The sequence below is a fragment of the Cephus cinctus genome, unplaced genomic scaffold, assembly GCF_000341935.2.
Source record: "Cephus cinctus unplaced genomic scaffold, Ccin1 Ccin1_scaffold0007, whole genome shotgun sequence".
Lineage (NCBI taxonomy): Eukaryota > Metazoa > Arthropoda > Insecta > Hymenoptera > Cephidae > Cephus > Cephus cinctus.
In genome coordinates this window covers 123,435-150,998 of record NW_014332758.1, presented here as the reverse complement: position 1 = coordinate 150,998, position 27,564 = coordinate 123,435, and the positions used below count along the sequence as shown (strand labels likewise).

The window sequence follows — 27,564 nt, the reverse complement described above, 5'->3', positions numbered from 1 at the left end:
TTTCCCAGATAGGCCCAGAGAACTTTACGTTCCTAGGAGTGCGTATTTCAGCGATATCGCGTCGGGGCAAAGCTCCCCTTTGATGTAGGACACGCACCACAGAAAAGACACCGTGGATAAGCAGTACGACGACAACGACAGCGACGGCGACGACGACGGCCATGGCCATTGTGTTTCTGCCTACGTGGATGCTAATATCGAATACAAATACGCGCAATAAACCAAGGACTAGCCTAGCCTGTAAAACGGCCCCTTCCTGGAGCAGCTATCTCGCCTGCTGCATTGTTTCCAATGTGGAGAATTTCTTTTTTACGTAAAACTAGATTGTAACTCCTGGCCGTGTACCTTGACCCAACTGCTGCCCTCATGAGGTTGATCGCATAACTATTTCGTTCTCGTACTCCTTGTTATTGTTGCTGATAGTACTCTTTATACAGTATCTCGCTGCTAACCGGCAATCTCAAGTATTAGCCTCATATGCCGAACGGTACATATTCTAGTTATCGTCAGGTTGTTTGCTTATAAATCTTTATTGTCGAAAAAAAAATCAATTACGAATTGCCGACTGAAATTTCTCAAATATAATTATACCATCATCATACACTTCCACGAAGAAGTATCGTGAGAATGTTCAATCTGGATCGCATATAACATGCAGTCATGAAAAAATCAGATTCAGTTGAATATTGCTGGTAATGTTCGCATATACTTTCAGCTTAAATATAATAACGAATGCTAACGCATTTTTAGGAAAATAAAAGTAAATAGAATATCTTATAGAGAATGCCATTTTTTAAAACTAAAAAGATAGATTTCAATTATCGATCGATCAACATTTCTTAAAAAACATACAAGTTTAATAATCATCGCTATGCACTATTAATCTTAATAATAAAATCAAATCTGTCAATCTATGAAAAACCATTAACCACATTGCAAAGTCACGCAGTGTAAAGTTGATTAGGTACAATTTTTAAGCACGTCCCTTTTAACTTGATAGGTAAAGCGTTGCCTTGGAACTAGGAGTGGTGTTTATATTCATTTTTTTCTTGTTCTTGCGGCAGAGTGCTTTGACGAATACACCCAGAGCAAAAGATTATTCCAACAAGGGGCCTATTTGCACTTGTACAGTAGTAAGACCGAATAGAGCGTAGAAGAACCCTAGCGAGTACACGAGAAAACATGAAGTCTGACACTGATAAAAATTGAACGAGCCGTATGACCAAATTGAGGCGTCACTAGTTTTTACTCGTTCGCTTGGGTCCATTTTTGCTCAGTGGTCACCGAGCTGCAGAGATGCGGACGAACGGACCTCCCATAATTCAACCAACTACGAGTTAACGAACGTTTTCTGCTTAAGATCCAACGGCTACGTAGATCTTTTTTCTCGAGATCAAACGAATCAACGAAAAATTATGTTAGGTTGGATTAGTTGAATGAGTTCTGGAATAATTGCGACCTTGAGAATCAAACGATCGATGATAATCGCTTAATTGATCATACGTACTAGTTACCACGTACTATCGTACTGCCTTTTTCTTATCAATGTGGACAACCAAGAATAGAATCTCAAACGGTTGTATTCATTTTGTAAAACAAAAAGTATCATCCGGGCCATCGGGAACGCTCAAACTGTACCAGTATGTCGCATTGTAGCAAGCACCTATAATAGTTTATTTTTGTAGAGAATTATCAAAATTAATTAAATCAACCCACATTTGTAGCAACCAATTTATCATAATTTCCACAATTGACACGGTACATTACACACAAGAATGAAATTATGCTTGATAGTTATCAGCATATTACGTTAGTACAAATAGCATCGATTAAATCTGCATGAAAATTTCAATCGACTTGACTCAAGATAAAACTAGATGCATCAGTACTGACTAACGAACTGGTTCAATAAGAAGAGTATGTTCGAATTCGAAAAGATATAATGAAGAATTCGCCCATCTGCTGTCTCCAGAGCAAGCCCTACCACGTTACCCTGTCACCCTATCACGTAACGGAGTGCAGGAGATATACGGCATGTAATGAAATACCAGGTGTATTTGCAAGAAAGGGTAACCGCACGTCGGTTCGCTGAAACATCGTGCATGGTGGTTCAACCGCAGAGGGCCGGAGTGCCTGGTGAATCGCAGTAGGTACTAGGTTTCTTTGACCTACTTAAAGTACCTAACTTCGTGACAGGTTACGTTCCCGTTTGTCGAGAGTTGCGGTCAACGGGTCGAATTCCGATCTGCGAGTAATGTTTTGAAAAGCATCTGATTTAATACTTGATTTAGGACTGGTAAGCAGTAGGTACGATTTGTAAGTCATACAATAAAGGCAACTACCGTACCATTAATGCAATAGCTACATTTTTATAAATGAAATATTTTTTAGTACCCGGTCTGAGTCTACGTTATTTGTGTTGTCTATGAGAAACAATACTAAGTACTTATTATGCAATGCGCTCAATTTGCTAGCTCTCCCAGATTGTGAGAAAGCAAATAAACTGATTCGTGCGATCTTTGTGATCTTTACTTATACGCATCACGCATTTTCCACAGAACAAAACGGATCTCAGCTGTCAGCTGTTGAAATGCCTTGCAATAATTTCAAGAAATTATTCTACGGCCTAGAAGATTAAACTTTTCAGACACTATAAGTATATATCCGCTTTCCTCAAACTCATGCCATTGGTTATAAAATTCCAATTGGTCATTGGGAGCTATAAAATTCTCTCCCGAACATTGTTCAAAAGGATGACTGCAGAAACCAGTGCAATACTTCCAATACAAAATTGTCAACTTGTTAACTTCCCGTAATGTTCATCGGCACGACATAAATACTTACTTATAATGAATTGCAACACCTAGTGCCTTTCCTGTTTCGATATACCGAAAGGGAGGATCTTACTACTACTACTTTTTTTATAATAGGATATTAACTACACTACATTTTTATTGTAAAGTGTCATGGAAAATTTGCCTCGTAGACCCTTGTTCATTATGACAGTCATCCTAAAGATTATAACTTATTTTAATATAATTACTAGCAATAAGTTAGAACTTAAATAAAGCCTGCGTACGTACACCTACATTTTTTAAACTCACCGGTACCCATTAGGTTCATTTAATGAGTGCTGATTCTCTACTTGACCCTTGAATTCATCGAGCGTAAGTTGTATAACAAAAAATAAATAGAAACCACATTCTTTCGCATATAACTCTAGGAAAAGTAAAATCTCCTTCCGTAACATAATACTCGCTTACTGAAATCTTCACTTGTATCTATGACATTGTATGAAAATTTCCGGTGAATATCAAAGAAAAACTTCTTAAACTTCCTCCATCTGTACAAGTTAATTACTCATTTTAACAAAATTTAATGAAGTACCATTATAAATATATGAGTTAGCAATCGCTGATTAACAATAAGTATGCAGTATCAATTCAGACAGAAAGTCGTCGCTTTCCAACGTCATAACAAAACAAATCCTACCTCAAAACAAGAGGGACGAAAAGAGTTGTATGAATGTGTATGGAATTATTATTAGTAGCAGGTCAACCAGATTCATAAAAATGTAGAAAAATATATAATTTCAATAGCGCATGCATAAATAATTGACTAACAAGTTTTCACGGGCAAACCCTGTTAGCAGTTTCTGTTAAGGTACATTGCTCCTAGGTGCATATGGTGCGTCACGGCTACAGCGACAGAATTGCTTGACATTTAATTTACTGTAATAGAAATTATTGATATCACAGCTCGCTTGATACGAAACAGTAGCTTTCCGTGATACTCGGGTACGTAGCTGTATCATACGAAGAGCGTGGCCGTCGGAGCAATTTAATGTTCGAAAATCGTAACGAATAAAGAGATAACCCTCGCGAGAGTCAATGAAGATCTTGGAAAATCTTGGGCAGCGAAGCTTCTTAACTCCCGATTAAAGATAGCGAGCACGCGCGCCCTCCAGCTGAAAATTTCAATCGGATGGCTGATTGTGAAAGGAGCAAGCCAGCAAGTACCTATGCCGAGGTATAGATATGTTCGAGAAGACACGCAGGAGCAAATGGCTGGCTTTCGTGCCTGGGACGAGTTTCGTATCTGATCTTGTCGTACTCGACTCTAGGACGTATGCCACGGATCCGGCGGACACTCGCATTTACACCTCTGTTTTATGACCGCTCGTTTATTAGCCACTACCTACAACTCATTTGCCCCCGATTCGGAAGCGGCTTGTTAGCTGCTCTTATCGAATCGGCTGGGTACAAATTCACCCCGTGCGCGACGGCCCACGCGATCACAGTGCCAATCGCCGATCGGAAAGTTCAACGTACCGTTAGCGCTTTGGCTCCTTATCGGCAAAGTAGCATGGGCTACACGCGCCGCGTCACAAGCAAATTTAGGACTCCTAATGGAAGTAGGTGATATTGCGCCAGGCGGAGGCATTCGCAATCAGCTTCTGTCCTTATTAGACAGCATATAATCATATCGGCACTAACTTGCTCGTAACTCCAGCACCGTATAGAGCACCGCGATAGCCTTATACCTATCTCTCCCTTAGCCTTGCGCATCCGGAGCCACTGTAGGTGTACAGGTAGTTTCGCTCGAGAAGACACGACTCCTAGCTATCGAATTAAATCACGGCAAATAAGCGTGATGCGGAAGCAAGTATATTCGCACGCACTGAATTCCGAATTGCTCCCCTGTGCGCTGCACGTTATCAAATAGTTTTCGAGAGAGAAAAATACTAAAGATAAACGCCTAGTAAGACCGTAAGGTCCAGCGGCTGCTTCTCATTACTCGTTAGACTCATATGAAACGAGCTGTAGAAGAAACACGAAGAGGTACCCCCGGTAGCTCGCAAAGAGAAAAGATAAGGGGTAATGAATGCGATACCCTCCGTGGTTCGTCTACCGAGGATGGGAAGAGCGTGTTTTTCTTCGTCCTCGTACAGAGGCTTCGTGTGTGCCAGAAGCCGCCCGCGGCCATTGTTGCGCCTCAAGATCCATTAGGGATTTCAGATATTTATTATGCGAGCTGTTCAGCTATCTCGTGAAGCGACCGTGCAGTCTCTTTATCGGATTCCGCGAATTTCCGATATCACCCTTCTTACATTAGAGAATGAGAGAGAGAGAAAGAGACCAGTAGGAAGATGGAGAGAGAATCCAGGATGCTGCGACTACCAGCGCGCACACAATTTTAGTCATGTTTGCATACCGTCATAGTCGAAGCATATACCGTGAATAAAAATCTATTTCGAATTCTTGATATAAAACAAAACCTAGTCTGTCGCTCCGTCTAGATTGTATAATGGTAATCAGCAGTGTACCTATGTAATTAAAGTCCATCACATCGAAGCTACCGAGCTTACCTTAAGGATCCTCTTCAACCTTGGCCAGACACTTCGAAAGCTGCTTAAGGAACAGAAGCCGCACACGATAAAAAGACTATTTCCGTCTAGCAGTTAGGTTGGTAGCATTAAAGATATCAGCCAAGAGGCTGACACGTTAAAAACATACACATTAAAAACATAGTAGCTCGCCTTCGTGCGTGCATCTTTAATCCGTCTAGGACCTCGTCCTGTCTGACGAGTATCCCCTGAAATCCCCTTCCATCCAAGCGTCCAGAAAACAGGCTTCTGCTATTCCCTGAGGGAATCTTGTCCCGGGTACCACGCTTTCTCGCCTCTTTATCGAGCCAAAGAATCTTCCAAGTATACAATTTTACGTTGGAAGGCAGACGACCACGACTACGTAGATATACGTATATAGTGATTTGCCTTTGCTCGAGGATGAATACCTTCGATACGAGAGAGAAGAGATCTCTCGTGATACATTGTACCGCGAGTATCCTTACGGAATAGACAAAGAGTGAATAAAATATGGAATACGTGAAGAGCTTCGAAGTAGTCGCGTGGGTTACGGATAGGTATTGTAATGAAACAGTCGTACAAGAGTATAGAGCTGATACAAATAGTTTGCTGCATGTAGTGCTCTACATTTCTGACGGCCGAATTACAGGGATTCTTGTTATATGTATATTTGTGAACGATAAGAAAAAAAAGTGTCCCTTTCCCGATTTGGATAGTATAGACATCGTCCATTTTGCTGCTTCATATTCATGAACTTTTCGGTAAATATTAGTTACATGTATTTATATATTCTTATCGTTCCGATCTACGTGTGAATTAATACACCTGTCACAAGTTACGATAACAAATTTAAAATCCCATCTTCACGAATGGCCTTTAGATGTTCAGAATTTCGAAATACGCAAGGTACCGCTGTGATTAAAGATTCCGTGAAATGATTCAGCCGAGTGTAACGGTTGAAACGGGTGGGTGATTTGAGAAGGATATGGTATTGCGAGGGTGTTCTGATTGACTCGTGATCGGCGGCCATTGCCTCGGACACCACAGAACGGCCTTGCTATTACCTTCGCAGCTATCGCAAGTCGATTCCTGGAACGGTGCGAGAGTTTACCACGTAATGAGGCATCGTCGCTGGCCTGTAGTCACTCACGGCATAAGCGCATAAATGAATATGACGCAATAACGACGAAATGAAATCCTGGAAAGTGTTCATTGGATTTTTACAGGTGTCGGGAGAACTGCAGGTGCGGACCCGTCGACCCAACCCACGGCCAGTTGCGAGAGAGCCACGTACCTGAACCACCAGCCAACAGAAACCAAGAACCAGCGCCTTCCGCACCTTCCGCGCCTATGACGTCGGTGAATAAAGCCAGGGACTACGTGGGCTTTACACTGTCGTGATCTGATTTATGCGTCACGCTGTACAGGATGTCTCGAAAATACACAAGAGAATAAACGGCAATATTCTACGTGTCCTGAAGGGGATACCGTGGCGCGGGGAACACCTTTTCAACCAATGATCTGGTTCTCCATGTCGAAGATGTCTTACGTCAGCTGCTGTCTCAGGTGATCTAAGTTATTATACTGGGGGAATTTGAAAAGCAATGGGTAATAATTTTTTTCCGACACCCTCTAGATTAACGCATGTTTTCGCGTGTGCTTTCACTGGGTGAGAACATTGCGTGACCTTTTCCGATGCTCGGGGGTACCAGCTGGTGGTGAAAGATCGGCAAAAGATCTACGAAGGATCGCAGGCTAATTGTAATGAACTTGCGCAAGAGAATATGCTTACGCCTTTTGCACTTTGCGATATTCCAATCACAAGGAATCGCAGCACGATACACATAATAATAGCGACCCTAGATTCATGATAGTTTCTGTAGTTTCTGTACCTCTATACCATTATGCTTTGTCTCTACAACGATTAGTATCGTCGCACGATCAGCACGCGTATCGTTTTAATAATCGAAATGTAAATCATGCAATGAATTTAGGATGCGTCTTCCTAGGCTGGAATGTTCCTGCACTCGATCGTCTCTGATCTATCGTGCCAATGTCTCTCGGGGGCCTCGAAGAAGTATTACAGTTGTTCAGCATCAGTTTTACTCAGTGACTTTGATCGGGCAGTTGCGGAATGCAGGTCGGTTGCTGTTCGGAGCACTCTACTCCATTCCACTTCATAGCATATAACAAAGCGCAGTTAAGAGTGCTGCATAGAGTGCACCGAACGCTTCGAGCGTACACGGCGTAATGAGTGGTTCCGTGTCCCTAGTTCTCTAGGACGTCTCTAGCCAGCGATCCCTATCTTAGACTGGCTGACATTTGACATGCACGACGAGCATGCGTCCAACCAAGAAGTTGGAACTTGCAAGTGGTTAACTTGAAAAAATTCTAAGCGCAGGTTAACCACAAGCGAGAAAAGCTCCTCTCGGTTACGACAGCAACGTTGGACAAACGTGAGAAAAGTTTCCCGCATATGGAATTCGCTCGTAAATCCGCTATTAGTGCAAAAGATGATCGACCCGAAAAACGCGGAACGATTGGTACCACAATAGGAAGGATTGCTCGACTGCTTCTTTCCAGAAAGGCGTGTATGCTGATTCCTATGGCCACTCCTAATTTAACTTCAGTCCTCGTTATTCTGAGCGTAGCATTCCTCAGGATGATATCGAACGTGCAACCAGGAATCTACCATAGGAGTCCGTAGGTACGCGGCAGTTGACCGGTAGGTCGAGGCGGCTCGCAACAATATTGCATTATTATTTATTAATTCGGAGCATACGAGATGTGTATCTGCGCGGTGCGGCGTGGTGAGCACTCCCCAGCATCACGACTTTCTTATCTTCTGAGCACCACCCGGTAGACAGTGGTTCTCTGTCCATGTAACTCAACTTACATTCCATCATCTCACAGAAACAAAAGAGTACGTACAAATATGCATCAGGATACTCTCGGTGCAGTATTTGAATAGAAAAGTAAAGACACGCAGAAATATAATGTTGATTAATGAAGCCCGAAGAGAGCATTCATTCTACAATTGGTATAAGTAGAAACGATATAGGTTATTGAGAAGCAGTCTATCTTCTATTATGTTCGTAGATTACGTCATTCGCCATCCGATATAGGAGTGAAGTCATATATACAGTTTATAGACGATAAAATTCTGTCTTAGGGAGGCCATGTTTTTTTATGACTCAATATAAAAGAATTTTTAACTCCCTCAGATTTCTGCCACGGATTGACTATAGTATGGTCGCGACGTTACCAGTAAGAATGGATCCTCGCTGGTATCGTTGCATAATGTACTGTCCACCTCTGGTCCGCTATGGCAATCTAGTGTCATCGCTCTGACCTCCGGTACCAGCGGCTACTGTTCTGTGATTACCATGATAATTCGTTCGCTTGACCATACTCACTCCATGCCGTGGGCAGATATAGAGTCTGCAATAGCACCGTCCGATTGAACGATTCCGTATTCTTAACGAGCGTTGGGGAGCAAGTACAGTTTGTCTCTACCATTGTTTCGTCGTATTAGTAACCTCTTCCAAAATATCTCCAGATACTGTGTCAACGTTTTGGGAATATTACTGCATCAGGATTCTGATTTCGTGTAATTAAAACAATAATACGATTATCTAGTTACACGTAATTGAGATAGAGTGGGAGAGTACATTATATTAACGATCGTTTAAAAGGTCAAAGTTGAACGTTTACTCGATCAGCGAGAAACAAGCGAATAAGGAGGTCGTGTCTAAATTTAAAGGCAGCAGCTCCAAAAGGTGCGCACGTGCGACGGCGACCGGTTTGTGAGACAATCATTGGTATCAGTCAGTCGAAATCGGTTTTGAGTGTTTTCAAATTAGCTCAAATATTTAAATTCATATAATGTAATTGAACGATGGATATTTTGAAAAAAAAAAAGAAAAAGAAAATACCAGTCTTCTTTGGATTTCATTAGTTATTTTGAATTCGTCCCTCTTAGACTCTTAGAGGGGTGACATGCAGCTGACGTCTAAGGTCTGCGTGACGGTAGCTTGACAGGAGACAGTAATGGACGATACATATGTATATATCGTTTAAATTCATAAGTAGGCAGTCGGTAGTACTTCAAGCTCTTGTCAGGGAGTGTTCGCCGAGTTCTCCGCGTTCTTCACCCCGCGCCATCATTCTGCGGCGCTCCAGTCGCTCGGCGTCCTCCGTTGTCCATCCTTATGCAGAGCAGCGACGATTTCCTCGTGTCTGAATGGCTTGAATAATATACGTTTGAAGTTAATGGTCTCCATTCAAGGCGCCTCCTGCCGTGGTCACTGCTTCGATCCCACGTTCCACCGTTTCGTGTGTCACTCAAGATCCCCATATGTAACTTAAACTGGGATTCGATGCGATGCGCACGTTATGCACGAGTCATCTTATGCGCGCAGGTATTTATGCCCGAACCATTCGTACGCTTAGCGCATTTAAGCGTGCTACTATCTGGCTCGTTGTCCTCGTCTTTTACGTTGCAAAAGAGGAAATAAAAAAAGTGCAAAAAGGCAATAGATCCCAATCATATATAATTGTGTCTATATACAAGTATATAATATCTATGGTATCGAGCATCCAACTGCGAGGTGTTCACAATGCATTGACGGGAAATACATTGGGAGATGTATGTCATTTTCGCGATACTTTAATGCCGACTTCTAGAATATTCTCTCCTGTTGTTGTTGTTGCTGCTGCTGCTGCTGCTGCTGCTGCTATTGCTGTTCACAATGATCGCTTCGATCTGAACGAGATGTAGGCAGATAGTAGGTATGCTGATACAGGGAGACGGTAATTGCATGTCACCCAGGGAGGGAAAGGCTTAATGTAAGCTCGCCCAGAAGACTTATTTAATAAAGGACCGTTCTACGAAGAAGGACGATACGATGATTAAGCGAATGAGTGCTCTTCACTTGATAGAGGAGTGCCACCCGTGAGTCCGTACGTTAAATCACCCGGGACATCCCGCTAGGCTCATCTGCCTACCTTTCTTATCCGGCCCGTTTATCACGCCGCAAAACAGATCAAAACGATCGACACGCGAACGACACGTTAGAATTGCCTGCCATCACTGATTCGCTCTGCCGAGTCCCGAGTCATTTGAAATCGAGAAGCTAGTACGATCCAATTTTCTCGCGAATCCCACTGCGAGATCTAACGATAAAACGTTATGAGATTTATCTCATTTGCGCAGGTAACACTGTTCGAATATTATACAAAGCACGTTGGGACGATGTTTGCGATGACAATTAAATTGATTGTAACACTTTAGCATAACGCTACGTTGAAGCCTATCGAATAAATTTTCACACGTTTCAAAGAGAGTCCTAGATCTGAGGCGTTTTATCGTCATAATGTATCTCATTATCCGTAGATCAGCTTGAGAAGTTGGCGTAAACTGTTGCGCGACGCGAAAGAATGACGTAGCTAAAACGTGTTCCTTTCAACTGGAGGTGAAGAAGCGATTAATGGACTTTTTGTGCAATCACTGCGTTCCCGCGTGAAGTTCTGTAGCTTCGTGAAACTTCATTGATCACCGATAGAACTATAAGTACGAACACTGTATCTATTCTATGGAAAACCGCAAACTTTTTCCGCCCCGTCTAATTTGCCGTAGCTATATAAGACTACGTATCTATGGCGTAATGAGGAATTCATGACGTAAGATATTGTATTTTTTCCGTGCAACATACAAAAACTCTCAGCCCACTTTAATGAGATTCCAGACGAGTGAAAGGACGCCCCGGAAGACGGTGCGGAAAATATGTCGCGGTGTGGCTAAAAGGATCGTTACGTAACGTGGAGCAATTCGTCAGCCTTAAAGTTTGAGAACTTGACCATATCAGTGGGCATTTTAATCCATCACCACCAACTACGTCGATCCTTAGAATCCTACGCCTGTGATAACCATTCGGAATTATATTGTGAACGAGTTAGCTCGATTTGGAAGGAAGATGTCGAGGTAACTGGTGGGCTCCATTGGGATCTGAATGTTACCATACATAATTATCTGATTATTATAATTATTGTCCGAGGGCGTCCGAGGGCCAATAACTAAGGAACAAGCTGAGCGAAGGTGGACGATCCAATTAACTGGAAAACTTCCTCGGGCTGATCGATACCTGATGATGTCCATGTCTCTAGTCAAATCGAAGACGGTAGCACGGTTGCCATGTTACATATGTAAGTAAAGTCCTCACGAGATCGGGCAACGCTCGATTAAATAGAATAAATTCACATGAACGAAAGCCACTCAACCAAATCCAATATATGTACTCATTTGTTTCACATAAATTCGGTCAGCCACTGATGCATATATTTTATATATATAGTAGGAATGTACATAGGTATCGTTCGACCGGTTTGCCTTCCATGTACGACGCCGTGTCGTACAGCTTTAATGAGTGTGCTAAGATGTCCGAGTACTTCATGATATACGAGACGGAAACATGAGAGCTCATTGACGTAGAAGCTGGAAAAGGGATGGAAAGGCAGATTTAATTATGGAAAATATTACTATTCCTTTCTTTACTTACTACGTAGAAAACTCATTTCTAAGTCGGTATATACTATAATTTTTCACGTGAACCTGGTTTACGATGCCCTTTTTCTCTTCGTCTTGAAGGCTCGATAATAGATTCCGAGGATTCCGAGAAGGTCGCACCCTGAAACCCTCATCGATGACACGCGTCTTGACACCTTGTCACGCAACTACTAGTTTACGGCTGACCAATCAAGTGATGATATCTCCGAGCGGTTGGGAAGCCGCGTACGTCGTTGCTCCTGAACATTTTTTTTAATTAGAACATTTAATTGGACCATCGCCCAATGTTAAGACCGCATCGGATCGTCCATCGTCCGGAACGATGAGCGAGTCCGAAATTTCAGAGCGATCGGAAAAAAGCTTCTGGTTAACACGAGTTAAGTAAAGGACAAAAAGGAAATATGAACAGTAGCAACGCTAACAGCCATATTAGTGGACACCAGTGTCCATTCTAAGAAAGCCCATGGACGAAGGAGTGACAATAAACAGGAATTTGCACGGTCCATAAGTTGGAAGTGTATCCGGTCTTTGGGCCACGATACCCAAAGCCACGCAATCGCAGTTCAAAGGAGCGAGCCGTGCGCAGCTGGACGCAGACTCAAACCAAAGGAGAGAGGTTCCTGCGCGGTAAGATTGCAGATGACGTGTTGTGATCCCCTTCCAAGAATAATCCTTGATCCCCAATTCGCAACGCGTGGCTTGCAAAAACGGGTGACGGCTAGACGAAGAGGGGTAGAGACGAGGACATGAAGAAACAGGGGGTAACCATGAGCCGCCATAGTGGCGCGTGACTCATTCGCAAAACTGAAGTCCTCTCCCTTTTTATCCCAGGTCCCGTATATCCAGCTTTGACGGCGAAGGGGACGGGAACGTGCAAATTTCGAGACCCTCCGGATACGGGCGAAGCCCAACCCGCGGAACGATCTCACTGGCCGACTACCCTCGTTCGTCCCATTCGCGCCCCTTGGCGTAGGTCCTTTGCAAGGCCACGATAGGCTATCTGGCCGAGGGTAAGCGAAGGGTGTGGCCAGAGGGTGTTGAACATATGCAAATCTGCTGAACCCCGACTCCAAAAAAGGGTGGCTGCGTAGCTCCATCGATTTCTCTTAACCCTTTACATCGGCCCTCGTTTCGCAAGCGAGGGGAACGTGCGTAAATGCACATGTGCGTGAGCGCGTGCGTGCATGCGTGCATGCTTAGGTGCGTTAGCGCGTGTGTGTCAGTGGAGTGCGTCGTTTGCAAAAATAGAGCACTCCCCGCACGTATGTAGGGCAACGTCGGACGTAGTGCGCGAAAGACGAAGTAGCGTGGGTTGGTGACAGAACGAGTCTACGATTCACGCGTTACTTTTGCCCGCGCGATCCGTATTACCCTAAGGCTGCACGTTTTCTCGTGGCGGTTTTTCGAGTGTGGACTCTGCACGCTTGGGTGCGCCCTGCCCTTGACCTTGGCTCCCTCGTGACAAGGTCGCCGTGGAAAAATGGCGAATGATACGAACTTGCAGAAAATCAAGGTGAGCTAATCATGGGCCGTAGGTCTGTTCTTGTTGCGAATTTAAAATTATGCTTGCATTTCACGTGGAAGATGAAAATATTAATGTGTTCTATGCGTTAGGTATCTTTTATCGATCTGGAAATTTCATTGAACATTACTATAGCAACACTATCTGCTTGCAATTGGTTGCTTGATATTTATTTTTTTTTTATTGGACAATAATTTACAAATTTTACGTATTAGTATCGTTCCCACGTGATCGTTGAAATAGTTATTTTATCATTTCTATACTCTTATACAACATTGATATTCTTCACCGAATACGGAAAAATAATAATACTATTATTACTCTTAATTAAATCCGGTTAGAGTACTTAATTGATAAAAAAATATTTTTCGTAATACTAATTTTGTATATCTATAGGCGGTACAACATCGAAACCTTAAACATAAGTTTATCTTCAATATAGTGACGCAATTGACTAAATACGCGATTATAAAGAATTTTAGGAAACATTATTATTGAATTTTATGTAAGTATTCTGTTAACGGAAAATAGAAAATTATTACATATCTTATTATAACTTGCTGTTTGTTATATTGGGTTGACATGAAAGTAATGAGACACTAGAAAACTCGATACATGTCCTTTTTTAAATTAATTGTTTTTAACCATATTCTAGTACGTTGTAGAACATTCTAGATACTTTCGCTCTGTGGGTATATACAAAAGAATATGGTAAAAATCAATTAATTTGTACAAGGACATGTGAAGAGTTTTCTATAGTGTCTCATTACTTTCATACCAACCCAATATAATACCCACGTGCATTTATTTATGCAATATTCATATTAAAAATTTACAGCGATTCAAATAATATTCCTTACACTACCCGCATCTTATTTCAAACAACGAGTATACTGTAGTCCTTACACGTGCGGACATTAAGTGCGCGGTGGTAATTGTTTTTAAATAATTGCAAAATAGTCTAGAAAACATTTTGTAATTGTAGATCAGAATCGGAGCGTATCAAACAGCAAAAATTTGCAACGTCAAATAATTCTATATCATAAGATCGGTCAAGGAGATACAACATGACTTGCCGTTTTCCCTTTAATTATTAATAACCGTGTATTTATATCATCGATGTAGCTGACTTCTTGTCAATACAGTAATAAGTAATAAGCAGGTCGGCATGACGTGTTTACTCTTTTCATAATTGGTATGTCGTAGAGCAACGATTCCCCTGAGACATTATCTCGTCTAACTTCGTTAGTTAAATAAAAAAAAATGCTTGCTCCCTTTTCAGATTATCCAAAGTCTACATCAACCTTCAGACTTATACGAATTTTTTAAAATGAATTAGTACTGCTATCGAAATATATTGAAATTGAGATGCAAACATTAAACATATTTATTTACCGTCAACGATTCCCATTTTTTGCTAAATATTGATATATTTACATTATCTATATAAATTATGGGATACATTATTTGAATCATTAATCTTGTCGTATTTCTAGAAACGTTGAGCTATGCTATTAAATCGATACTCTTGATTGGTTCGAAGAAAAAAATCATCTTACATAATATAATTTGCATTCACCAATTTATACGCATTATTGTACGAAACAAAAGTATAGGTATCGCTATATTTTCGCGACAACGAACATTAATATTAAAGTTAATCTTATGAGATCATATATATTCAAAAAATGCTAAATTATTTAATATATGAGAATTTAACAGATTTGAAAGGAATCACGATCAATTTGTTAACAGCCATAAAAGAGATTCATTTTATGACATGCGCCATTTCGAATTCTGAAAAATTGATCATTTGGAAATATATCGTGCTATCTGTATTTGCAAATTTATTTTGTTTATTGATTTATATCCTGATAGATTTCACTGCAATAATTCATCCGAAATTGTAGGTACAGCATATGTGTGGGTATGCACTCAAACACGATACACACACGTATTTTATATGTGGTTAACAAGTTGACGCAGTAACAAGTTTTTAATCCACACACTCTGAGTGATTCGAACACCTAATAAAATTAAATAATTCAAAAAACAACGGTTGTCTTGAAAGAAAAAACCCGTAGAGTTTCTTAACGAATTCCAGAATTGAAATATCTTCGTAAGAATGAAGTCATTTATTGAATAAGACATTGCATTTAGTAATTCCCACAATCGAAGTGAATCGATTTAATATCATATTTTATGATCTAGAGTATTACTATACTGATTCTCATTTAACTCGAATATTTTCCTGTCAACTGGTACAATAAAATACCGGTTATGAATTCCCACTAGAGATATATCGCGTAACAAGCTCCTTTAATTTGACTCTACGAAGTAATAAAACCGTGGGATTTGATATCTCCGGAATAAGAAGAGATTACTGCAATGTAACACGCTAAATAAATTCTTTTAACGACCGGAAGACAGATTTTTCATTCGGTCGATGAATATTGATTAAAATCAATGCTCGATCTCTTATTTATTTTCCGAACTGTTCGTACGTTTGACACCTTTGTACATATATTGCACGCGTTATAAAAATATAACAACGGTTTTCAAAATTTAGTGCGTGCAACAACTAACTTGAATTACAGTAAAAAATCCCATGTATTTATGAAAATGACATAATTACTTGTCTCACGGGATGACAGAGCTGCCTGTGGTTTTTTCATTGAGTGTATGTATTTTGAATTTATTTTATGAATAGTGAAAAATTCAAGAAGCATATGTATATGTCTTGCGAACTGTTTATCGATATTTGAAAAAACTTTATATATGTACATATATAAGAAATTGTTGTACACCGTTAACCCTACCAGAACCTAGAATTACAACAAGTTTAATTATATAATACCTAAACTTTGAAATGTTTATTTAAACTTTTAATGCCCAATCGACTATAGGATGATCAATTGACTTTTGCCTGGGAAATAAACCAAAACAAAGGAATATTGATTTAGAATGTATTTTTAGAGTTTTTAATCTTCCTCTTTCTGAAATTGAAGTCAATTTTTCATAATTTGCTAACCAAATACTAATTATAGCCATCTTTATTTGATCATACATTAAAAAAGGTTAAATTATTGACGGTTGTAAACCAAACTATTTTATTCTTTTTGTGTCACTCAATTCAATTCTGACGTCAAAAGTATGAAATATCATAAGATACTCCAGCATGATATTTTTCCAAACTATGTATATCTTACAATAAAATTTTAAGTTTTAGTTTTTAGCTCATTAGTCATAGTATGTGAATTAGAAAATATTTTTTTGTTTTATAAAACTAGAATTTACATTCGAAACAAGTAGAGAAGATGTTACTACTTAAAAAAAGTTTTACGAACATGCCAGAAATTATAATTGTCTATTTTCAACATACTGTTTAAATTTTTGACCATAACATTGAGTAAGTTCCATTGAAAATGGAGCGTGTAATATAAACATTGAACTCATGAATATCTCAAAAACACTAAACAGTCAGTTTAGTTCCTTTGTCAAGAATTGTTCAACCAAAACATTAAAATTGCTATTCGTAGATTAATTTTTGGTCAACTTCAGGTGGCCATATTTAGTATTAGGTTAAAAAGTTTTGTAAATAGATCTCTATTTAGAAAAGTAGAGGCGTCAGAACCCTGCGTAATATATTCTGAGTCAATATTCTTTCGTTTTTGTTTGGTTCCCAAATAAAAACCAATCGACCACCCTTTAATCGATTGGGCGTTAAGGGGGTACATCTAGTTAGAATTTTCGAAAAAATCGATTTTTCGTTTTCGACCGACTGTTAAAGTATAACCTTTCAAAAATATTTTCTGCAAATTTTAAGTCGATCTGTTCAAAATTGAGCGAGTTACGGCCGTTTTTACAGTTGCGTTCTGCGAGCCGCGCGACGCAGAACTTATCTATGTATATACCCGACTTCAAACTTTAAACGCGTTTTTATCGAAACGGCTTTTTCAAAATCGGTGACCACGATATCTGAAAAACGAGTGGACCTATTTACTTGCAATTTTGCACACTTTTTTTTACATCAAAAGGCAGTCCTTAATCGAAGGATTTTTTTTTTCGATGCATACTTTTTTTATATCAAGGAAAATGAAGTGAAGTTTACACCGAAAATTAGACTTTCACTTTCGATCGCCGACCATTTTTTCAAAAATGAATATTTTATGAAATCCTTCGATTAAAGACTAGATAATACGATAAAAAAACTTCATTTATTTGATTTTTTTATGTTATATCATTGGTGTGGAAGTTACAGTGGTCACCGCGGAAGGCTTTTTTTGAACAGCGGTCGGGGAAATATATATCTGCTACATTTGTTAATTTTTTCCAATAAAAAAATTATGAAACATAGTCAAAGATATGTCCTTCACTATGAAAAAAAAAAAACAGTTCGAAACCTGCAATCATTTTCCCAAAAAAAAATCACAAAAACACGCCTTTTCTTCGGCCGCCAACTAGACGTAACCGCTTAATGGGTGAAGTGGTCCCTGAACCTGAATTCAATTTTATAAGTTCCATCAGCTGTTCTATGAAAAAAGAAAAAGAAATGAGGACCTAGTCTATTGCGCTGAAAATGAAAAAAATAAAATATGCTTGCCTCAAATATTTTATTCACGTATTCGATAAAGAAATCGTAATTCGAACTGCAAATACATACATCTCTTCTTGTTTGCTCGTGCACCCACCGTAAATCCAAAAACAATCATCACTCCGCCGCTCAAATTCAAAGAAAAATCATCTCTGTAATAATACAGCATATTACGATTCTTCATATCCGATTCGAGATCTACTGCTAAATTTTGTAGCAATTCTCGAAAAAATTCGATTTATGATCTACAGACACGCAATACCAAAAATACCAAGTCCAGGTTTCACATAGAAAAGATGCGCGACAAGTTTTCGAATTGTTTATAACTATCCAGCTAATTATCATTCCAATAACTACTTATTACGAAATCTAAATGCGAACGCATTGAACAACCATCAGTAGGAGGCATCGATAACACGTAATAAAATACAACTTGCCAGTAAAGTCACAAACACCACACAACCTGGTAGACCGGCCGTAGACAATTGCTATGTACCTATCTATATTCGTATTACATGTATCTACTTATTGATTCGCGATTGCATATAATTATTTGTACAGTCTCGTGCGTTGGAAATGATCCCTCACGAATTATATGGACGATACCTTGATAAACTAATGTCTTAATTCTGTATGAAAATAAACATCCAAGTTACATCGTGCAACGGAAATTATAGTTAGGGAGAATGAGAAGTGTTTTCGCTATATTTAATTTTCCGCACATTCTGCGTTACCTGTTTCTCGAGAGTTTACTTAATGAAAAATGTTTTTTTGTTAAAAATTATGTTTTGGGCGAATTTTGAGTACACACAGTAAAATGTTTTTCAGAAACTATTGCAATAAACCAATATGCGTATACTCATAATCACTGGAATAAAGTTCTTAGTAAGAGTAGAAAATGGACGATGATGTTTTTCAGTTTGATACGTCATCAATCATCGTACAGTGAGAAAAAAAATCGGTAGATTTTTCCACAGAAAATCAGCCAAAAATTATTATGCTTTTCAATAATACGGGTACGACTATCTAGCACACTGAAAAGTGTTGTCAGTCCTTTCAAATATTATTAAAAAAGGGGTAAAAATCGTTGGTAACGACTAAGATAAAATAAATCTTCTGCCACAGCAATATTTCATATACTTTGCAGCAAAACTTCCTTACCGACACCCAGTACAATTTTATAGAATCTCAATGAATTTTTACTTACGTAAACGTGCATTTTTTTCACTCATATTAGTTTTATTTTTCTTATTTAGTAAATAATGTAAGGGTTATTCCGTAATAAATAGACAACTCAGCTTAAAGAGTGTGAACATTTATTAGTATATTTTAACAAAAGTGTCGTGGACGGACGTTCGTCTCCTTCTCCCGTTTGGGACTGACTACTTCCCGTTCCTTCCGCTCTACGTAGCTCGGCGCTGCAGTCGTTCCCGCGCACCGAACGTTCCGCACAGTACGGCGCGTATTACAATTTGAAAATCGCCTCACAATAATTAATTAATAAATTGTTTTCGTTTTTCGATTCGATTCCTTATCGTGGGGTTCATAGGTGATTCAAACTCGAGGCAATAATTTCTACAATCATCTAGATCACACTTTCATATTAATACATTTCGAAACAAAAAAATTATTCGCATAAATAAAACGCATAAGTCCAGTTGTTCGGTGCAACATCAATTTTTATTATTAAACCTTCGTATATAAAACTGCGCATAAACCGGTGTCGAACCCCTGCCGGCTGATTTATAAATATTAGATAAAGAGAGATTATAGTCTATACTAAAAAATTCCCGATTCTCGATTTGCGATCACTGCTTGGCGAAAGCAGCAAGTAAGGCTTGAATGCCTATCCAGAATCGCACAAATATCTGATCTAGCTGGAGCCTCCAGTCCTACTCGAACTCTGATCTTGACCTGCCCATCGCATTCCTTTTGCCGATGGGACCATGATAGCAATCGAAAATTTTCAACATAGATTGCGAATCACGTTGCCTGAAATCACATTTAAAGAGTCTGCATTTGAGTCGGTTGGCTGACTGGGCTGGCGGCTGGTTGGCTGGCTAGTTGGCTGGCGCGAGCACACTCTCGCACGCGCTCACGCTTGTACGGATGCGTTCTCACGCAGATAGGATCTGCATGGTATGGCTTACTGACTGGCTAGTCGTGCGCGTCGCAATTATTGGTTGAAATAGGTTAATTAGCAATGTATTCGCTTTAGCGTAGATGCGGCGTTGAATAATCGCAAGCTAATGATAGGTCAGTCCGCGTAGCAGTAGCTTCGAGATGGAAGTGATTAGGTGTTATCTTATCTAGGCACCCTACAAATATCGGACGTGCAAGCGCATACTCATATACCAACCTATCAATCTACTATACCGATGAAGAAACCTGTGAATGATTCGAGCAATCAACCAGGCCCACTTTGCTCAGATCACTGTTATGAAAGCTTACGGCCAATTCCCTGTTATGTATATCGAATCGTGCGTAATATTGCATCGGAGTAAATATTATGATTGTTCTTCGAACCTCTCAAGTTCAATGCCATTCACGAACTTCCTTTACTCTTATTCTCGTAATGGACCACGTCCAAGATCATTCAGATTTCATCCGCTCCTACCTGCTTCGATCAAGCAGATTTTGAATGTTCTTTCCAAGACTCCTGTCGCGAGATACATCGCCGTACTCACACGCTTGTCACGCACTGCGCACACGGTAGATAAGCGCGTAAACGCACTTCACTTTGATGCAAAATACAAGTTTCAAGAAGGAAGAAACAAGAAACAAGAGGCCAAGACGCAAAACGCAAATGGCAGGATGTACGGCGGCCTTCCTAAGCCATCGTGCTTACCTGTCCAGCATTCAGATCTGTCGGAAGCGTTTAACGACTGTCCGTTCAACTTACACACCCAGCTGGATGCCAGAGGTGGTCTACGAGGTACTTGTCTGGTGCCATTTTATGCACGCCAGAATCTAACGGGTGTATCAGACGCAACTCGCGTACAGGAAATTCACATTCGCTCCTGATACACTTTCTTTTTACGCTTCTGTACGCACTATCGGCAGATAGTACTTCTGGGACACCCCTTATGTATCTGATTTGCCCTACGAAAGATCACAGTATTACTGTATATTTTATGCTGGTAAATGCTCATTGGATACGTACGGTGTCGATCAAAACGTGCTACCGGTATTTAGCAAACAGGCTCGATGGAATTTGAACACCAAACGTATGAAGTTAGTTTTATTTCTAACCAATTTAAAGTACTGTGATACATTAAATGCTTCAGAGGGAGATTGTTATTTTAATGAAATAAGATACATTATTGCAAATTATGTTCTTAATTTCGACACGTATCCAGATAAATAATAGCTTTATTAGATACGTCAAATAGTCTTTACCATTACGTTTAGTGCTGAGGAGTTGAAGTTATTAATAACGTTATTTGTCCTTTTTATTTTACGATTTTCATACGCAATTTGTACACTGCGAATTGATAACATCGTTACTTTTGTTTATTAATCTTATATGACTACTGCGATTGATTAAGCAGCATCCATGCATCTATGTTCATGACAAATACATGTGTGGGTATACAGTCGAATGGTTTTGTTAAATCGCGATCGTTTCACAAATGATTCTACAAGAGGTGCAGTTAATCAGTCAATTTATAACATAGAGCAAGACGTTAATGATTCTTTGTTGGAATGCTGTGTAACGACTATTCATATCATACGTTTAGTATTCTGAATATTTCAACGAAGGAACCATATATTATAACGTTATATCAATCTTAGTAAATTATGATGAACCAGAGTTCCTTGATGAAAATGAACGATCGTTCTCTCGTTAAACAAACATTACTCATGAAGTAAGCATTAGAATTGAAGTATTAGAGCCAGTCCCAAAATAGGTAACAGATAAGAAAATGAACATGAAGAATAGCTTTTATATAAGTTTAAGTCGTTTGGATTAATTTTTATAAATATTATTAAAAACAATCCATTCGAATTAATGAAGCGCTAATCTTAGATAACGTTAATCTTACGCTTTGAAAATTATGATAATTTTTGTATACATGGTGTTCGGGGTGTAACGCATCAAACTACTGAAGAATATTATACAAATAGAAATAACAAAAAATGTCGTATGAAGGTTGGCTATGAACGCCTTTTACAATTATTAGCAAAATATTGAACGACGCATGAAATAGATACCAGCGCATTTTATATTATAAGATAATATAGAAGATTGAACGTATTTATTTCATCTGTGTGCTACTGTTCTTCGTCCAAAACAGTTGGATACTCTAAAACAAAAGGATGACAGCAGAATAAGTGACATCACACGAAAAGATAATGCAATGAATTAATGACACAATTACTGAGATTCAGTAGAAACCTCAGAAAATTTTGTAGTGTAATAAATTCCATGAAAAATGGATGTTAAGCTTGTATCGACATATAAAGACGAAATGTTGGCATAACAATCCATTGTTAATTATTTCGTGTCGTGTTTACAATATTTTGCTTCTAACTTCTTAATACAGCCTTTCTAGCCTACACTCAAATAATATTTCCTCTCATTGCAACTTACAGAATATGTACCTGCATTTCGGCTGAAGAATTCGGAACAACCTATAGTTGAATAAATATTCCAATTGAATGGTACTTACAAAAGAACGTGGAACATGAATCCATAGTTACAGCAAATTTCACGGAGGAGAGATTCAATTCAGCTAGAATTCATTAATTACTGAAAATAAGAGCAAATATTCCTTATAGATCGACAGGACATAGACACGATTACTGAGGAGTATTGCATCACGTAAAAGTGATTCTACCATTGAAATCAACAGCCCGGTTTAACTTCAGTTGATGCAATACTTTAAAATAAGTTTGTACAAAAAGACATACTGCACTGCCGGTTGCCTGTACTTGGCACGAGACTCGACCGAGTCTCTTAATAAAATGCTAGGGAACTAAAATGCATCACTTGAAACTGGCTTCACCATAGAAACCAAATTCAGTTGGTGCGTTTAGTAGCCTTACCCTATTTCCTTAGTACACAATATCCAAGTAAACTATTACAGAAAAATAAAATCCTTACAGAAATATTTCTGAAACCAATTTACGGAAGCAACAAAAATATTGTGCTACAAAACATATTTGTGGTTCGGTATATACCCAACAATTTATATAACAACTTTATAAAGATGAATCAAATAACGATGATGCATAAAAATGCTTAAAAATAGATTGCTAGATTTAGTACTACCTTGCAAGAAATCCACTTTAATATTAAAATACCAATTAAAGGCTAGCAATAATATTAACTTACACAAGCATGCACAGTGCAAGTGTAAATAGTTATTAACCTGGTTGACAGCGCCGTAACGTATGTTAATAGGTCTGGTGCAAAGTAATGATTCAAGGCATGTTATGACAATTATAGATACTGCAAGTAGTTATTTAATACAGAAGGCATCATAAGGATTGATTTTATGTTGAATAAAATTGAATTAAGATTAAGTTTAGCAAAACATCTGTACTATTTTGCGACTTTGTTTGAATCGTGATAGCTTTAACGTTACGAGCTAATTCAATAATGTCGATACATATCACAAGTTAGTTACTTTGTTACCATTTATTTCTCAATCCCAGCTGACATTGAAGATATTTTCACGTGTTCAGGGCAAAGGTATTTTCTCAGGATTCTAATAAGTAAATGTTAACGTTTATTACCGTTCTCTTAAAAAGCATAAACTTCTATATATTTATTTATTTAGTACTCTGACTATCGCTATCCAATTCTGACTATATTCCAAGAAGAACTGTTACGTTCAGCTAGGGGTGATTTGGGCCTTAGTGGTCCTGTGGTGGCTGAGATCGAATCCTACTGGCCTGCTAAGTCCCAAGTTACCTCGAGTCCGTTCTACAAATTCAAAATGCTTTTCTGTAATAATCCTTATGTTAAATTCACGGCTTTGATGTACAATCGTTTACGTGCGTTTATATAGCAACGGATAGGATCGTTAAATAAAGTAATATAGGTATGCTACTGTTTTCCATAAATGTAAGGAAGAGGGTTTACAGTTTCAGAAGATTTACAGTTTATGTATGTAGCACCATGATCGACCAGAACGACGGCACTACAAAATATATATTCATAAATAGGTACGAAGTGTATTTGAATGTGCATATGATGATCATAAAATCCAGTAAATACATAGACCTATAAGATATACTGGGTGTTTTGAAACTGCTCAGCTACGCTTTAATAAAGTTCTGAAACATAGCATCGCACCGCAGTAACTAGAAGTCGAATGACGTTTATGAGTTTTGGTGTGAGAAATTTACGATCCACATATACTGGATTTTCCCATAGCTACACTGACTGATACAATGTGGATATCCCGTTTTATTTTTTTTTTTCATGATTTGTATAGGACAATGAGATCAAACGACAAAACTGTGTCCAGGTGCAATTCGCACCTACTCTAACAATAAGAAGAAATATTCGCGCGACCGGAAAGCACGCAAATCATTCCAGAATGCAGTGCTAACACACGACAGAGACTCTTAAAAATGAAGTTACAACGCGACCTTTACCACTTTCACCCGATCGTAAGCTCTTTGCGCCTTGTGAATTCTTAAGTGCTCCAGTTACCGAGCACCACCCGCTATGCGAGCTATGTTCAGCATATGCTGCATCGCTCGAACACAGTCCTGCCCGGAAAGCATTTATGTTGCCGATGAAGGAGATGGTATGTGCTCCACTTAGGCTGCGGTTATGACCAACTTGCGTGAATCAATCATTCACCAAGTTCATGCTTTACATAATGATTATCCTGTGGCCATCGTTATTTATATTCACTGACCCTTATGCTGTTCTGCCTATTTAGAAGTTTTTATTTTTATTTCTAAATCATTTTTTTTCTTCAACGTATACTTTAAATCTATGGTCAGTTATACAAGTTTAAACAGCAGGCCCTGCCATTATAAATGGTACATGTATTCGTACGGATCTGTACTCATATATGAGCATTCAATTTTTATTTTACATTTCTTACAGAGATATTCAATCAGATTACTCGATAGTTTGTACTCGAAGTCTCGAAAGCGACTTCAGTCGAACCCACAGGTACCAACCAAGTGTATAGGGTATGATCCCCAAGTATACACGCATTCTCGGGTCAGGACCTCAATGCGCCGTCAAGATATACGGTACTACTCTTTGCAAAAAATATCTCGCTCTCAACATTTAAGGTGTTATCGTTCATTTTATTGCATGCCCTCTCTGCGTCGCTACGAGTTACAGTGTCCTTCACCGTTTAATCGTATATACACACCAACTTCACGTCGCAAGATTAAATGTGATGAACGGTCTGAATTTTATATGACAGGATTAATCTTCTTGCTACGGTTGCGCCTCGCTGTAAGTAATTTGGATTGTGGACTTTCAAATTTCGATCACGTGAGTGGAATATTTTTGTGCCGAATGATCTTGAAGATAGAATGAATGAAATGGAGCTTGAGTTGCCATTTACGGTATCGGTATAATACTAAATAATTAAAAGATAATGTTAAGTTTCTGTGCGTTAAAATAAAATTGTTTATTTGCTTTCTAACGTGAAAATCGTAAAAATGTATGGTTTAAAGTTGCATTTTTCTTTATGATAATACTGCATAACATGCTACTATTTCAAAACTTTTAGTCATAAACACTCGAGGGTATTACGCTACTGAAGATTATGTCAAAAAAAATCTTCAGAAGATATGATGAGGTACGAATGAGAAAGATTTGATATAGAATATTAGACAAATGTACTGGTAGATGCCATAGACACAGTATACATGCCACACCCAGCCACAATGCAATCAATATTACTAACTACTTATGCGTACATTCACGAAGATACTCGTTTCCTGTCTTTTGAAATTCAGCGGTAACGGTACTTCCTATACAAATGTATTTTTTCCTTGCATTATAAGTACAACATGTAAAATGCGTATCAGTACTATGATACAAGGTTCATATTACAAAGCTTTATCGTAGTTCAGACTCTTAAGAAAATGTAAGCATTTGCATGCTTGTAGTTTTACATTAATCCTTAAACCCTGTTCATATTTTAAAAATCACTATTACTATCCAGCGGTGTCGCGCACTTCAGATTGGTTTTTTTCACTGGTTAAATGTCAAATAAAACAATGAGATTTCATAATTACAGCTTCATTTACGAACCATTAAGGGATATAATCAATTAATTTAGAGTTCAATAATATTAATTTTCTATACAATCATGACATATTTTTATTATGGCCCATATGAATGATCTTCTTATTGTAACCTCTGCGGTACCTCACAACCCTCGGTAGGGTTTAAAGGTTAAGAAAATGAAATTTCATTCACTGGATAATAGGCGTTCAATATCAACCAACCGTAGTACCAAGTAGTTGAGTTGAGATCAAAGTAAACTACAGCTATATATATGAGATCATGACTTATTATTAGGAAGGTATTGTGCGTCAGCTTATAAAGGATTAAATCATATTGTATATAAATAAATAATATAGACTTTGTGACATTCAGAAGTCATATATGACAATGAACAGGTTCTAGAATAAAACGTATTTCTCTACCCAGCAAACGCAAGTCGATTGCAGGGACGTACCAGAGACGTCACCGACTTGAACTCTGATGTTGAAAAAATCTCCGCCAAGTCCATCCAAGATAAGCCGAATGTCCGCAACAAGGAAAATAACCTAAAAGTAGCATACAGATCCCAAGTGGAAGTCCCGACTTCCTATAAGCATCGTATTGGACATACCATTTGTAGTTTCTAACGATCATAATATATAACTTCGGTGCGAGTTTTATGTGGATCCTAGTAAACACAGTTATACAACCATAATATACAGGGTGAACCACGAATCGTGATCAGTAGAGATTACTTGGTTATTAGCAGTCCGATCGAAAATGTTTTTATCAGTTTTTGCATGGTTTTAAGAGAGCTTTAACGTGATAGTGAAAAATTACTGGTCAACTCTTTTTTTAATGTTTTCTCAAGGTTACTTTGAATTTTTTGACTTTGTTATTAGCAGTCCGATCGAAAATGTTTTTATCAGCTTTTGCATGGTTTTAAGAGAGCTTTAACGTGATAGTGAAAAATTACTGGTCAACTCTTTTTTAAATGTTTTTTCAAGGTTACCTTGAATTTTTTGCAACTTAACATATAATTTTTTTACGCCTGTCTGTTAGAGGATTTCAAGACGACATTTTTCGACGACAAGATGATATTTTTTTCATCTGGTTCGAAAGAAAATTAAAAAAATAAATACTCCTTATCACAAGGAGAATCACAGCTACGCCGTTATACGAATCCATTCTGTAGTCTTCAGTCGCCATCAGTGTAGAGGAGAGGCCATAAAGAATGCAAAACAATCTTTTGTTCACCGTCTACGCGAGTGCATTGCAGCTCGCGGACACCATTTTGAACATCGCTACAATTAAGATT

The 27,564-nt window shown here is 38.7% G+C and overlaps 1 protein-coding gene and 1 long non-coding RNA gene across 5 annotated transcripts in view; one reads left to right on the top strand and one right to left on the bottom strand.

Moving 5' to 3' along the window:
- The window catches only part of LOC112494233, a 76,851-nt gene extending 69,631 nt beyond the window's left edge, over positions 1-7,220 (top strand). Inside the window, exon 3 of the long non-coding RNA XR_003059483.1 lies at positions 6,595-7,220. This is a non-coding gene — a long non-coding RNA (uncharacterized LOC112494233). The remainder of the gene's footprint in view (positions 1-6,594) is intronic.
- The window catches only part of LOC107268468 (protein cortex), a 122,107-nt gene that overhangs the window by 84,198 nt on the left and 10,345 nt on the right, over positions 1-27,564 (bottom strand). The window lies entirely within an intron of this gene.